The sequence below is a fragment of the Podarcis muralis genome, chromosome 1 (assembly GCF_964188315.1).
Source record: "Podarcis muralis chromosome 1, rPodMur119.hap1.1, whole genome shotgun sequence".
In the NCBI taxonomy this organism is placed as follows: domain Eukaryota; kingdom Metazoa; phylum Chordata; class Lepidosauria; order Squamata; family Lacertidae; genus Podarcis; species Podarcis muralis.
The window spans coordinates 103,910,940-103,927,634 of record NC_135655.1 but is presented as its reverse complement, the minus strand read 5'-3'; positions in this window follow the sequence as shown (position 1 = coordinate 103,927,634).

Here is a 16,695-nt window from a genome sequence, read left to right as displayed (position 1 = left end):
CAAGTCAGTGCCCCTGCTCAGTTGAGTATCTCTTCACTCCAACTTGACTTCAAATAGTTACTTCAACTTACACAAAAGCTCTTGTTCAAGGTTAGAGTTACATCTGTTTCTCCACCTGCTTTTGCCTCTGGCTGCAGCCACTGTTGGCATGGAGCTCCGTGAGGCATGAAGGGCTCATGAGGGCACCTGGCCTTCCTACTGAAAGATGTTCCCCTCAAACAATGCATGAATTCACCCAGGCACCATACACTCACTGATGTTCCCCTCAAACAATGCATGAATTCACCAAGGGTCCATACACTCACTGATGTTCCCCTCAAACAATGCATGAATTCACCCAGGGACCACTGAGCGTGCCCAGCCTGGAGCAAGGGCTGCCAGCTTGATCCCATTCCCCTCTCTGCACGCTATATTTGTCTTCTGACAAATTATTTCACATTTTGGAAGAAACTGACCACCTCCTCATGTCCTTAAGCTTGACTGGAAAAAAATTGGTGGGTAAAAAGGAAGCCTATTATTAACAAGCTAATAATTAACAAGCTTTATCTTTTTCTTTCCAAGTAAAAGTTTCAGTTTTGACTTATTGTTGAACGAGGCTTATTTTCAGTGACCTGGAATAAAAGAAAGGAGATGGCAATCACCCTGTGCATTACTAATTCTGTTATTTTTAAATGCCTGCATTACTTGAATGAAATTTCCTCCTCCTATGTTCAAATTTATATACCTTTTTTTTTACATTTCAGTTCACTGATGCTCTTTTCCATTTGGATGGGTTACGTAGAGGCAATATTTTCCATTCTACTTAAACGATTAGTCACGGCTTATTAGCCTGAACAATTTAAGATGAAAGGCCCCTTTCATTTACTCAACTTGTTTTAATGAAAACAAGTCTTCAACTTCTTCAGTCTTGTGCTCTGGAAAATATTGTTCATATATGTTCTAATGGATGGCTACCATGCCCGTTGTCCTGTTTGTTTAAGAACCTAAGGAGAGCATTCCTGGATCAGTCCAAAGTCTTATCCGGTCCAGCATCCATTCCTGCTCTTGCAGTGGCCAACCAGATGCCTAAGGGAAACCTGCAGTCAGGACTTCAGTGCCACAATACTCTCCCCACAATCCATTTCCATGGATATTTTGGGACTAATTCAGATTGTTTTCAACATATCACATTTCTGCTTTCTGCTTTCTCTGTGGAACTCAGAGCAATGTGCATTTTGGCCTGGCATCTCCCTCCCTCTCTCTCTCTCTCCCCACTCTCTCTCTGTCTGGCAGGGGCCCTAAGTTAGGCTGAGAGCTAGAGAGATAAATCCACAACCCAAGTTGCTCAGTTGAACTTCATGGCTGAGTAACATTTCATACTTGGGTCTCCCAAGGCTGTGTATCAAATATCCACTATCTGTCATTTCATACTTGTGGTGAAGGATGAAGACCATGGACATATTTAAATTCTAAACTGCTTCTAGAGAAGGTAAAAAAGCACAACTTTCTTCCTGATCATAGTTATACCTCTGAATAGCAATGGGGGGAAGTTTTCAAAATCCTGTGAATGTTAATGGAGAGGTGGAGAAACCCAGAACACTGCTGTCTTGAATGAAGAGCAGTAGTATTTTTCAGTGCCCAGCAAGTTAGGCTGCTGGTCCAGAACTCCACTACTGAAAAAATGGACCCAACTGGGTTTTGGCCACTTCATTTTCTGGCCAAACTTGATTTGCTAATGACTTACTGGTGCTGACTTTCTATTGCGAGTTAATCATTGGCATCCAATCCCTTGAGTGAGCTGCAAAACATTATTTATGGATTTCATTCTTGGCTAATTAATATTGGACTCAGCTAGACTGATAAAGGAAAAGCATTTTATATGCGTTGTATGTGCAATATAACATTTTGCCACCAGATGGCGAAATGGAGCCCCATTTTTCTCTACCCATTTTCCTTGCTTAAAATTACAACGCTTTAAACTGAAACGCTTCTTTGATGTCTCTAGATCCTGCTTTTGTTCCCTGTCTATACTCTGCGTTTATCAAACACCGCTGAATGTGTTGCAGTGTTTGCAGCAGAGGTTTTCTAATGGAGTGAAGGCTCTGGCAATGCAATGTGAAAATCTTGATGAACTGACTGGCAGCAAGATGTCCGCACAATGTCTTCACTGCAACTCACAACCAAGTTTGGCTGCCAAAGGTTACTTCAGGAGTGAAGATTAGACCTTTCACTGGTACTGAACTTCAATCTTCAATTAAGCTTTGGCATCCATATCTTTGAGAGAGCTGCAGGCGGAGACATAGTGTGGACATCTTGCTGTCAGTCGAGTCTTCGGGATTCTCACATTGCATTGCCAGACGTAGACAGAAACCAGCTGATCTTCATCATCTGCACTTCAACACCAAACACACACACACTGATATTGTGCTACAGAATGCATTGCACTTCAGTTCCAGAATGATACGATAGGAATGTGATGGGTGTCTCCTACCACGTCAGATAAATAAAAGTCGCTACATATCAAATAAGAGAATACAGAGCTTTAAGAAAACGAAGTAAGCTGGAACATGAAGTTGACATATTAGCCCGTATCAATCATCATCATTGTCCAATGACACTTGTTAGCTAATGGAAGGAATCCATCAGTGGAACAGGAAAGGGAGGCAATTTTTGGAAACCCCCTTTGCCCACCGAAATATGCTGCGTAGCCCCTAGTGAAACTATAGAGCTGGTTCAGGACACTACCATGGGGAGGAAGAAATCACCCAATTGTTTTCTGCCTCTCTCATTTCACTAGGTGGACTTTACTGGATACCACCCAATCATCCTCATTATCACCACCATCACTGTGTGTACTTTGTAGGGAAGAAGGTGGGTGGGTGGGAGTCTATTGGCTCTGCTGATCAGCAGATTCCTTCCTATGGTTCCCATTGTGAAAGCTCTGGAGCCAAGTGAGGATTCCCAGGTAAGATCCTCCCTCTATTGTGTGGGCAGGTAATCCCTCCCCTACCTGGCCTGGTCTCCTTGGCAACGCTTCCCCCAGGTGGGATTGGACAACTGACTGAGGTAGGCGGAGACCTCCAGGTATCCCACCTGAGGGAAGGCAAGGCCAAGCCTATGCTGTTGGAGCCGCTCCAGATCTAGGGGCTGCACGCGTCCACGCAAAGGGCGCCCCCCGTTTTAAGCGGGGAGCGGTCATTATCACCACCATCACTGGGTGTACTTTGTAGGGAAGAAGGTGGGGGGGGGAGGAGTCTATTGGCTCTGCTGATCAGCAGATTCCTTCCTACGGTTCCCATTGTGAAATCCTTCCCAGCACCTTCTGATCACTTGGGGGTGTTCATGGGAATCCATGTAATTCCCTGGCAAACACCCTGTCTCCTGGCTTCTTGGATGCCAAGCCTCCTCCCATAGTTCATTAGTGCGTCTGCTTTAGGTAGCTTACCTGATGCGTACTAGTCATCAGATATGGAATAACGCTGGCTCGGTTCTGTTGCTTGTGCTACTGGAACTTGTTAAAATGGTTTGGATTCTGGAAGCTGCTAATTTATTAACTAGAATGCATACTGTGGGACTTTGCGGTTTGCATCTGTTATAAATAATTAAAGCAGATGCAACCCTTTCCGTTTATTTATTCTTATCCACCCTTTGCTGTAATGCCCCACGGTGGGTTACAACAGTATAATCAAGCAATTATAAACACAAGTAAAACAGTTTATACCGTTATTATTGTTTGCTAGCCTTCTGGACTCTCCTTGGTGAAAGAGGCAGCATGGAGGATGGCAAAATAACTAAAAGACAGTAAAGTAACTAAAATGATGTGTCCTTTTCGAAGTGTCAGGAGTCTGGAACAGGGGTCAGCAAACTTTTTCAGCAGGGGGCCAGTCCACTGCCCCTCAGACCTTGTCGGGGGCCAGACTATATTTTGAAGAAAAAGAAAAAAATGAACGAATTCCTATGCCCCGCAAATAACACAGAGATGCATTTTAAATAAAAGGACACATTTTACTCATGTAAAAACATGCTGATTCCCGTACCATCCGCCGGCCGGATTTAGAAGGTGATTGGGCTGGATCTGACCCCCGGGCCTTAGTTTGCCTACCCTTGGTCTGGAATGTCCAACCCTTTTCAGGCATCTCTTCACTCCAACCAGGCTAGAACAATTGACTTTTGCTCAGTCCTGCATATTCCGGCTCTGCTGGCACAAGCAGTGCACCTCTGAATACCTGTTACTGAAAATCCTAGGTGGGGAGAGTCCTGTGGTCTTAGAGCCCATCTGGTTGACCTTTGGTGTGATCCAGCATGGATCTTCTTACCTTACCAGTCCCCATGGCCTGCAAGGCAATGGAGGGATTTGTTGACCCTTACATTCTTGGCAAAGTTTGAGTTCCAACAGATCTCGAGATAGTAGAAAGTATCCCACGATTACTATATCTCTCCTTTTTGGTAACCTGCTCTAGGAAGCCACCATCCAAGTCTTCAGTCATGCTTGGAGGTCTATAGCAAACCTCCATAGTAAGGTCACTGTTGTTTCCCTCTCTTACCATTTTTACCCATATATTTTCAATCTGCTTTCCATGTTCCAGGCCCATAGATCTCTTCACATGTCTTCACATCCTTTAAATATCATGCTGCTCTTCCTCCCTTCCCACTTAGTCTATTCCTCTTGAATAGGCTATACCCCTCGATTCCTACATTCCAAACATGAGTCTCATCCCACAAGGTTTCAGTAATGCCTGCCAGATCATATTTGCAATCCTGTATTAAGAGCTCAAAGAGCTATCAATGCAGGGCATGTGGAAAGAGATTTCTGGAAAGGGGGATAAGGTGCACTTCTTCCTTTCCTACATTCATGAATAGAGCAGGGAAAAGACATTTTTAACCTTACAGTCTGCATCCTGCTGACTCTTATCCCCACCACTGCAATGCTTTCTATGAGCTTGAGGAGGCCCATTTCCCTGACTTCCCACTCCCTAGACACCTTCAACATTCTCTGTGGCTCAGCGGCTGTCAACATTCTGTAGATCCTGGAAGCTCACAGGTCCTATTAGGCACTTTTTCGCATTTTAAATGATTTATTTCCTTTTTAAATTTACAAAGTAATATACTTCTGCATACCGAAAGAATCTCCCGGGAATGTAAAAATTGCTACCTTACTTATCCAACCAACTATGGCATTAGAGAGAATGGTGCCAATTTACACGTAGCAAAATGACAGATTTTATGAGAAAAACCACCACACTCAATGTTTTATATGCATATTGAGAAATCTGATGCTTATATTAAAACAGTGGTTAGTGATGCTTCGTACAAATCAAACACTGTCCTACTACACCTGACATGATCTATTGAACATTCAGCAGTGCTAGTACTCATTTCTAACTAAATCACTGTTATTTTAAAGAGCAGCCCTAAGTGCACATGAACATTATCTCGTAGTTTCAGGATGATGATGAGGACTGATGATAAAGTTAACACATCAATCAGATAACTGAGGATCATTTTATTCAATTGCAGTAATTTTCTGGAGGCAATCAACCAACACCAGCATAATTTTCTTTAAAATAGAAATTGCAGTAAGATTATCACACAGAAGCACACAAATCAATCATGGTATGATACGTTTCTTTCTGGGTCACTTTGCTGGGATGGAACTGAGACACTTGTCTTTCTTCACTTGTCTTTCCTGGAGAGTTGATCACTGATGATAGTTCTAGGAGACTTCTGTTCCAATCTGTAGTTTTTGGCCTATAGGATGTCCTAAGGTTCAGTCTTGTCCATCATGCTTTTTAACATCTGCATGAAACAGCCAGATGTGGTCATCCAGAAGTGTGGACTGAAATATAATCAGTATACTGATGGCTTGAAAAGACCCAGCCTCTTCCAGATTGAGAAGTTTTGTTTGTCTCTTCTTATAAATATATTTATTCATTCTTTTAACTTACATCCTGCTATTCTTTACACAACCCCCTTTGGAAATTGCTCTAGAGCAGGGTTTTCCAAACTCCAGCCGTTTTGGGGCTACGATTACCATCATTCCTGAACACTGGTTCTGCTAGCTTGGGGTGATGAGAGTTGTAGTAAAAAAAGAAAAGAAAAGAAAGAACAGCCAGAGTTTAGGAACCCCTCCTCTAGAGTGAATATCTCTAATAATTTCCAATAGATTTTGTGCCTGTGTGTGTGTGTTCAGTGTTGGGGGGGGGGGGACCTGCTAGTAGCAGGAAAACATATCCTAGTCTTTTTATTGACCAACTTGAGATATGAATGTATGAAAATTAAGACCACAGTCCAACGCTGAATTAATGGGCGAGTCCAAATGTGGTGTTGTATTGTGGTCCAAACACTTAGCTGATTTCAGTAGGACTTAAGAATGCTTAACATCTTCAGGATCATGATTGTACAGAGCTACATACATACAATGTTTAACATGTTCACAGAGAGACCAATCAAGAAAGGTTTGTCTGAGTGGTAATCATTGTGCAAATATTCAGAGCGCTAATCTCAGAGCATGGTTCAGTTTATGGTACTCATTTACTATAACAGTAATTCATTGTACAGGTTCATTTATTTTCCATAAATGTTGAGGCTTTTTGTAGCAGCAGGAGATCATTATCTTACGAGAGGGATCTTTTAATGTGGGTAATAAATCTCAATTGTATTTCGACAAATTCTGTATCACAGGAAATTAGTGGGATTGCACCTTATCATGGTGAGGAGCCATAACAGAGAAGTTGGTCTCATAGAGACATCATTTAAAAGGGTATTGTAGTATCCTGAAACTATTTTGTAGCTTAGGCCCAATTCAACAACCATTTCACTTTCCAGACGACTATTCCACTAAGGCCAAGCTCTTTCCTAGTAGCATTAAACCGCCTACTGTATGTTTAGCATGCTTTTCCACTTTGCAATTTGGGGCACATGGATTTATTACAAGAATTCAGTCTAGGAAGCACTTGCTTTCCTAGAAGTCAACTGGGATTTTCTAAGGTAAGGGCCCTTCCAGGGAGATAGAGCCTACCAAACTCCAGATCTGGTTGGCCTACAGTTGACTCTAGCCTCAGTTGCCTCTGGATCCCTTCAGAGACAACATCTTAGGATGGTACCTTGGAGCTAGCCTAGCTCTTTTTCCTGAATTCTGCCAGCTTCCTGGGTGAGCCTCAACCGCCCATGGACACCATGTTCCACTGGCTTGTGTAGGAAACAGTTAACTGTGCTTATCTGTCCCATTCAAATCAATGGGTCTTAGAAGTGATCGGTGTACCTTAGAACAGTGTTTCCCAACCTTGTGCCTCCAGCTGTTTTTGGACTACAATTCCCATCATCCCTTGCCACTGGTCTTGCTAGTCAGGGATGATGGGAGTTGTAGTTCAAAAACAGCTGGAGGCACAAGGTTGGGAAACACTGCCTTAGAACAACAAGGTCTCTTAAAAATGCATTAAAGACCAACAAAATTATTATGACATAAATTTCCATAGAATAGTGTCCAGTTAATCAGTTGCATTTAATGAAGTGAACTATGGTCCACAAAAGTATATGCCATAATAAATATGTTAGTCTTTAAGATGCACTGTGTCTATGGCTTCTAAGTTTGTTATGTTTTATTGCAAGATCTCATCAATGTATCCAGACAACTGTTGCAAAATGACTGACGTCCTAGAACCTATCAACATAAACAATGAGGGTCAGCCGGAGAGCAAAATTCTATTTAAAAAAAAAAAAATGAAGAGGAAGAAATGAAACCATTCCAGTCATTGTATCTGATTATACTCACAGAAGGAAGCAGACCTCTGGTAGACTAATCAGAGAATTAGTGACAGCCTCCTCTGCCCTATAAAAGTCAACAAATTAGAAGCATCTCAAGGATGTACTTGGCTGAGATGTCGAAGCTTGCAATATCACCTTTGTCCAAACCTGCCTGACAACCAGCAGCACAATCCTAACCATGTCTACTTGGAAGTAAATTCTATTGAATTCAATGTGGCTTACTCCCAGGTAAATGGGGTTGACTGCAGCCTAATTTAGCTTCTTGTGCATTTTTGGGTTCACTGTAGCTGAACCAAAATCTGCGAATAACATTTCTCATAAAATGACAGGAAAAAATAATAATTTTAGCAGAAAAAATGTCACCAGCACAGTAAATTGCCCTGAAGAATAGCTTGCTGTTCCACATACCCATCTGCTTCGCTTCGCTTCACACACACACACACACACACACACACACACACACACACACACACACTAATATAGATTTGGATGTTTGAAACCCCCCCATACTTTTAGATAAATAATATAGTTTCAAAGATGCAGCAGAATTGTTTCCGTTGAGGAAAGACCTGCTAAACTAAGGTGAAATCTGCAGTACTTTCTCATCATTACATGTTCGGCTTGCGACAGTTAACATTTTTCTTAATGTATATAAGCTCATAACATTTGGGGGGGGGGGGTAGGTATCATTGTTGTGCTGAGATCATTTCTCAAGGCATCTACTGCCGTAACTATTCAAAGACTAAAATGTATAAATGAGCCACATTATCTTTCAAGATCCCACACTGCGTGTTTGCTAACTGTGCCGCATGGCTGAACATGGCAGAATCACGGTGAATACCAAGCTGCCATTTTAGAATTCTGTTTAGAATCAGCAGGCAAACTTATAGCAAGGTCCTCGGGTCTTAGGTACTCACAGTTTCTCAGAGACATTCAAAGGTAAGCATGGTGGAAGGAAGGAACTGGAATGGGGCCCCTGCTCTACACACAAACACTTCCCATGGAAGTGTCAGGAGCTTGTCCTACTCTCGAGTAGGACCCTGGCAGAGACAAATGCCCGACTGGCATGTTACCTCCCTCCTGGTCGGTCGTTTGGGAGCTTCAAAAGCTTTCTTCTGCCCAAACATCACAGTGGCCGATGCCAACAAACACTGGCACACTTAGGGATCCGCAGAGTCTTCGCAGCTTGCATAACAGATCTCAAAAACTCCGCATTTTGGCTAATCTACTTTATTTACATATAAACACATCCGGAGCACTGCAACATGGCTCCCTCTCTCTCTAGCATCAGACAGCAAAGAGAAAGAACAAAGGGAATAGTCCCACTTCATGGAACACAGTAACACAAACATCATGTCTCTGTCACTTCCCATTCTGTGGAGTCAAAACATACACTGTCATGTGAAAGACAACGATCCCATGACTGCAATCACAGAGCAGGAATTCTAACATCTAGAGCCTTGTACCGTCATTAATTGTGCCTGTGTTACCATGCCTTTACCAGGGTGTGGAGGCTGAGGTTGGCCAGTTTTCTAACTGGGAAGTATTCCACGGTTATGGACTTACCCTAGACTTTCACAGTTCTGGAAAGTTACAGGCTAGACCTCTTCTGATTGGCTGGGAATAAGCTGGTTACCAAGCAAGAGAGTAAAAATTACCCATATGCCCTGTGTGTGATGCCTCATCTTTTCTTCTGTACCTCCCTGACTGGTACCTATGTTCTTCCTTTGTGGGGTCAAGGGTTCTATGATTCTAACCTTATAATACTGAATATATGTGAAAGGCAAATAATGATCCCTTGACACTGCCTTACATATCATTAAGACTATTCCTACTCCAGTTTTTTTAATATAACTCTCTCTTGCTCTGAAAGAGATGTGTAGTCTTTCTATAAGTTAGACTACACATCTCTCTCAGAGCCAAGCCACATAGGTTCAAAGGCTCCCCTTCAATTTCAAAGACGCATTAGGCTGACTACATGCGTTGTTTGATCTCAGAGTTGTGTTTCTTCATAAAATTGGGTCCTATATTTCAAACCATGCTGTCTTTTGAAATGTTATATGGAGCGTTAATATGCTATAACTATCCCTGAGTCCTCTGTCCCTTTCATTCTTTATAATAAAAGGGGGGCCCTTTTTAAACAAAACATAAAACAAAAACCCCGTTGTATTTGTGTGTGCTTTAGAGAATGACTATTTTTATATTATGTTCTCAGCTGCTTCTTTTGAATAGTCCTTAACCTTCAGCTCTTTTGTTTAATATTGGTATCACCCCAATGAAAAGCTGCTTGCTGTCTAGAATAAAATCGTCAAACTAGCTTGTGGAATCAAAAAGAGGTGCAGAGACTGTGAGGCTGTAGAAAGCAGAGCTATGGATATACTGCTCTGAGTTGTGTTCCATGCAATATTAGTAGGTTTTGGTGGGGCTTGACTTTGGTCAATCTAAGCCTTTACAGACTGTAATAGTCTGTTCTCCTGGTTTGCTGATTTCTGTATTTCAAACAGGAATATGAGAGAGAGGGTTAGCTCTTTCATCTTCACACTTTCATCAAATGCATGTAGGGAGAAGGGGGATCATAGCCAATATCCCCAACTCTGATCTTTACATATTTAGTGGACTCTGTGACTAGAACCTACACACATCATGAAACGAAGAAGTCCTGGTTTTCCATAGATCCCACTTGTATAGAGAGGGTTGCATTCACATCCAATGGATGTGCGCAAGTCAGGAAAGGTACCTGCTGTTCCAGGAGGAAAAATACACCACACCCCTCTCCCCATCCCTCCTACACCTGAAGGTGATCCTGCCCTCTGCCACATGCAAACATTACCATGGGAACAGTGCTAATGTCTCTTATGGATGCAATGCAGCCAGCGAGGGAGAGCAAAGGAGCATGGCAGGCAGAGGGTTCTAGATGCTGCTTGCTTGGGGGTGGGAAAGGTATCATGGAGATAAGGCCACACAGAATGTGTATAATAAGAACAACTTTAATGTGAAATACCTGGTGGACGGAACAAACCATGTACCTGGTTGCTGTTTGTAATGCAGAACTGAAATGGAAAAGTATGCTGCCAGAAAGCTTACTCAGCAGCTCATAGTACGGCAAGCCAGGAGGGCCAATACAGTGGTGCCTTGCAAGACGAAATTAATTCATTCTGCGAGTTTTGTCGTCTTGCGATTTTTTTCGTCTTGCGAAGCACGGTGTCGGGAAAGTTTTGGAAAAGCTTCAAAAATCACCAAAGTCTTCAAAAACCTCAAAAAAGGCTACCACACCGCGTTCTATGAGTTGCTCCTCGAAGTCAAGTCACAACTCTATTAACGGTGTTAAGAAAAAGGAAACAAACTTGCAAGACGTTTATAGGGGAAATCGTCTTGCAAAGCAGCTCAAAAAACAAAAAACCCTTTCGTCCAGCGAGTTTTTTGTCTTGTGAGGCATTCGTCTTGCGAGGTACCACTGTACACACAATCTTTTGCAGCTTTACAAGAAATGTCAGTCTGCTCCTCCCTGCTCAGTATCTATAGTTGTAAATAAACATATTGTTTAAAAGACATCATAAGTCTCCAGTACTTATGATCTGCAGTGCACTGATCCCTGACTAAAGTCTGTAGAGTTGTCCCCTTGGGCTTCTACTCACCAACTGAGGAAGCATGGAGCATATAATAAACAGATAAGTCAGTCTTGGTGCCCAGTGATGCCTCTCTCAGACCTGAAATGCTCTCAAGTAAACTGGGATCAGGGAGAAAAGGATTGCTGCATGTCCCACCAGCCTACGTTACTGAACTTTGTATGGCTAAAGGCTTCTGTAAAGATTGTGTGGATTCAGCACCTCCAACCAGTAGATGGTTGCATATTGATTTCCTTTACTGCTTAGTTAGCATTCTCTGCAAATCTGACTGTTCTGGTGAACTGGGTGTTCAACTATGTTCCTGGACCTCTGGAGTAATAATGAAATCAACTGTATTACATTTGACTCACCAACATAGTGTTGAGCTGATACAAATGTCACGGAGACAACAGAATTCTCTGTCATGCTTTCCTGATTGTTCCATCAGCACAGCCATTTCTGCTTGCCAAATGGAACGATGTCTCTTCTCACCCCACACTGTTCTGGCCCTCCAGGGTGGATTTGGGATGATATGGAGGGTATGCAAGGGGAGGGAAGGGGAGATGGCTACATTAGCATGCTGGATTAATTGGATCTTGGACATATGCTCCTACATCCACTATTCTTGTATTTGCAGGTAGTTAGCCATTAAATTATTCTTTACCATTCCCTTCCCTGTTTCTGCTTTATCCTTGGTGGTGCACGTCAACAGAAGGAAGGAAATGAGTTTCTGGGTGCTAGTGTTCCTACTGAATTGGAATACATATATTTAATCCCCTTCCCCCTCTTTGTTACAGTTCTGTTAAAAATGATGTCAAACTATTTCCTTTTGTTTCATCGTTGTGTGCGTCAATGCAAAAATCAGTATCTCTTGAACCTGTGCAAATGTAGTCAAAAATTTGATGCGATTAGGTAGAATGAATGAGCAGCAATTTCCTGTGGTTCATGGATTGTTTCTATGGATTTACTTAATGAAGGAGTCATTTTTAATATTCCTGTTCTGTTAACAGATTTGCAAAACAGACAGATTCCAACTGTGTGTCACTTCATCTCTCGGTATTTTTGTCTATTACCTATAATGCACCATTTCTGTATATTCTGCAGTCTTTTATGGAACTGGAACAAAAAAAAATGAGTATCTTAATGAGATCATGTGTTGAAAAATCATTATGCAGTGGATGGGCTAATTTCCATACTTTCAACAAACATGCAAATGCTGTATACATTTTAATTCATTATTCCATTTTTGCCCCAGTAGAGCTATGAATTTGCTTCTGTCCAAAATGGAACTCACAAACATAGAATGCTTCAAATCGCATGAGCCAAAAATGGCAATATATATGGGAAGACACTCACAGGGCCTTGATAATTACAACAACATATTCTTCAAGTACATGGATTGCAATTTATTACGGGGAAATTCTGAGGCAAAAGACTGAATGGAAATCACACAGTTTGTAGGAAATTAACTCTCTTGTTTGGAGGGCATGCATAATTCATTGAGTGGTGTGCCGAGCTGCTATTTCTTTAAGTTACAGAATGGATTGTTTCCTAAGATACGAACAAAATAAAAGGCATAGGTGCATGGTACATTTATTGGGTGGGATCCAGCAGATGCCTATATGATTACAGGAGGGTTTTATATCCAGTAAAGGGGTCCAGACCCTCCAAGTGTCCATATTTTCCAGGAACAGTCCCGGATTTATAGAAGCCGTCCTGGTTTCTGATTTGATCCCAGAATGTCCCACTTTTCCTTAGGACGTCCCTACTTTCATAGGAAAAATGTTGGCGGGTATAGAATAGGATGTCCCTATTTTCATTGGATAAATATTGGAGGGTGTGGGAGTCTGCTAATGGAAAAAGAGAGGGGGTCATGGTTGTCAGCCCCTCCTTCCTCTGCAGCCCCCTATGCCACCTTCCATTATTTTCTGGGGGTTCCCCCAGGTTTTTGGAGTTGATTCTCAGGAGGCGCTGAGGACTTCAGATGGGGATGGGGAACTGGCCAAAATCTGCTCCCCACGACTTCCATTAGCATTTGCTCTGTTTGTTCTGTGATGAAAGGGTGACAACTGGATCACTGGCGGAGGAAGAGGAGTGGGGGGGAGCAGTGCGATCCCGGTAGGGTGCCATCGCGGCTGCCCCCCCCCCCCGCACTGGGCGCCACGCCCCTGCATACCCCACCCCCAGGATGCAGGCCCTGCCCCTCTGGGCGGTATTCCCCACCCCTGGGACACATGGCAGCCCCGCCCCCACCTGCTCTCTGCCTCCCAGTGCCAGAGCATGAAGCTCTGCCACTGAACTGGATCCCACATTTTCTTTTTATGGAACTCTGTAAATCAGAGGTTCTGGTGGCTAGTAACAACCACAAATATTTCTGACAGCAATCTGCTCCTTGTTACCCAGAATGAAGTATTGGGGGAAGGGGGTTGATGACTGAGGGGTTTTTTTGGGGGGGGGTTAAGGAATAAAAATAGTGGTATATAGAAAACTGTTGGAAACTGCTTCCTGCTGATGTCATTGCACGTGAATGTCATTGACAGCAACATATCTCAGCAGTGCAGAGCAAGAATGACTGGAATAAAAATAGGTCTCTTTATTTTGACAGTTCATTCTGGAAGCAATGAGGTTCAAGTTTCTCTTTTCTTTCAAAAAGGAACTAGCATATTCAATACATTACAAAATGTGACCATGGCTTAGATTTCTGCTGGTATAAAATAGTGTATCAACAACTCTGATGACAGCAGTTGTGGAACAGTGGCCTCACGATTCATACTTGCTCACACCGCCTACATTAAATATACATTTAAAGCCCATGAGTTCTACCAAAAAAACCTGGGAGCTGTAGTTTAGGCTTCAGATCAAATTTCCAGCACAAACTACAGTTCCCAGGGTGCTTTGGGTCTGCTATGTGCACACCAAAAAGACCCCTTGATGATAATGAAGTAGAGGATTCCATTTGACAGCTTTTCTTCTAGACATCCTCAAAATTCCGGAAGAGGATATTAGCAAAGATTGCCAAAGCGATCCTATTCTGAGCTGTTGTGTCAAAATATTCTGTTATGCCACTAGCTAAATGTGCAAGCTCAGGAACTATAGTAACATTGGTTTCCAGCAAAAGATAGACTGCTGTAGCATTTTTTTGAAGAAGAAAAAATCCTTGAGGGGAAATCACTTTCTCGTAGAACTCTGTGTGAAATGTACAGTGGAAGGACTGAGAAATTATGTAACCTCCCACAGTAATTCAGGGGTTACTAATGTGGCTTCTCCAGCACTTCTGCTTATTGTTTAAAGCCTCTTCATGGGAGCACATTATACGTTGAGACAGAATGTGCTCTTAACTCCCATTTATACTGGGAGTGATGGCCCTGGGGTCAGCGTGGAGCATTGGCAGAGGAGGGCTGCTGCTGAAGCGATTTCAAATAACGATGCTTTAACACCTACACATGCCATTCACTGCCACTCGCCTGAACAGTTTGTTGTTTAAATCTAAAATCCATGGGCCAATTCGTTCTGACCCCTGCGAAGCGAGCTCAGCATGAGGGAGTCGGCGGGGTCCAAATGTTTACAACTCTGCCTCTGCAGGAGTTCCTTCGCTGCTCTCCAGTAGGTCCTCATGGGATGGCACGAGTCACAATTGGCGCGAGGAAAACCCAGCTGGTGGGAATCAGATCTTTCGGCTGCAAACCTCCACAGACTATCTGCTCCGAAACAATTTACAACATAGACAATACGAAATACAAGGAAGCAAATTACGAGGCCCCAGCTTTGTAGAGATTCCACGTTTTATACAGGAGAGCAGAGTCTCTAGGGTCTGGTTTTAAAGCAGTTGCAGCGTTTTCAGGAAATTCAGAATGAAATCATCCCCCTCCTCAGTACAGTACAAACCAGAGGGTATGTCACACAAGCCAAGCACATGGTCATCTGCCCAATAATGGTGCTGAGCTTCATAATTGGGGTCTTTGGAATATCAGCTCCAAGGCCCATTGTGAGCTAAGCCCCAAATCCTGTCAAAAATGGGCATAACTCAGCTTCAAACAGCTTTTGAGATTCTCCAGAGTGGGAATACCATTTTGCTGCCTGCAGGTGCCAGTGTGCCCACCAGACCTCTTAAGGCACCCACAGATATTATCAATATATCCTGCCCAAATCCACAATGAATGAGAGGCTGTTTGCCCTTCCTGCTCTTCTTCCTGTTTGCATTGGCTCAGCCTTTCCTATATTGAACACGTCCCCTCAGATATGCCCTACATTTCATTGGATGTCAGGTAGACACCCACTCTCACTTTTTTTCAGAATAGAGGAGAGGCACAAAGAGCTGCTCTCTGTGAATGCAGCGATGGCTGGTTGTTGAAGGGCTAATGGGGGCTAGACCACACCTTTTATGCTTGTGTCTCTTTTTCTGCCTTTTCCGATGCGGCAGCCATTTTGTGTTACACCACACCCATGCCACCATTTTGTGTCTGGCACCCACGGCACTTTCTCAAAATACTAAATGTGCTCACTGGCCCAAAAGGGGTGGCATCCCCTGCTCCAGAGCCAGATCTCTCTTTTCTCAAGCTTTCCCTTGCAATGGGTGTGGAGTAATATATGGCAAGCATTTTCACAGCAGAGACCTCAGTCTTCAGACATCCACTGTTGTCAAATGCATCTTTCTGTGAATGGAACACATTTATGTTTGAACAATGAGACTCACCCTTGATGCCCCCTGCCGCCACCCAGTGACAGGGGACTGTTTGGAACAGATTGGGGGGGGGGCTTGCAGTTCAGAGAAAAAGTGGAATTCTTGTTGCACAAGCAGACTTCTGTTCACACTATAGAAAATATAAAGTCTATAGTTTTCTATTCCACCTGGCTCAACTGAGATCTATGTAAAAAACTAGTTGTTTTACAAAAGTATAGACTATCTGAATAAACATATGAAAAGACGGGCGATAAGTTTCTCCAAGTATTTTTTGAGTTAAGTTAGTTTGTAAATAATTTGTAATTTATTGGGGCAGAAAAAGAAAAAATCTGGTTATTGACTGACAATAGCAGTCTTTCTTTCTTTCTTTCTTTCTTTCTTTCTTTCTTTCTTTCTTTCTTTCTTTCTTTATCTTCTGTACCTTACATTCATTTGTTGGACTAATCGCATGAAATTTCTTTTATCTACAAAACACTGTTATTCTCTTCCTCTCTCTCTCTCTTTCTCTCCCCCATGCTCCCCTTAAAGCTCAGATGTTTATTCAACTTCTCCTCCTCATGAATATCATGAATGACTCTGAAAACATATGGACTGTAAATGCGTCTTAGGTAAGAATTAACCATCTAATTCATTCTGGGATTCCATGCCAAGCCAACAACATCTGTT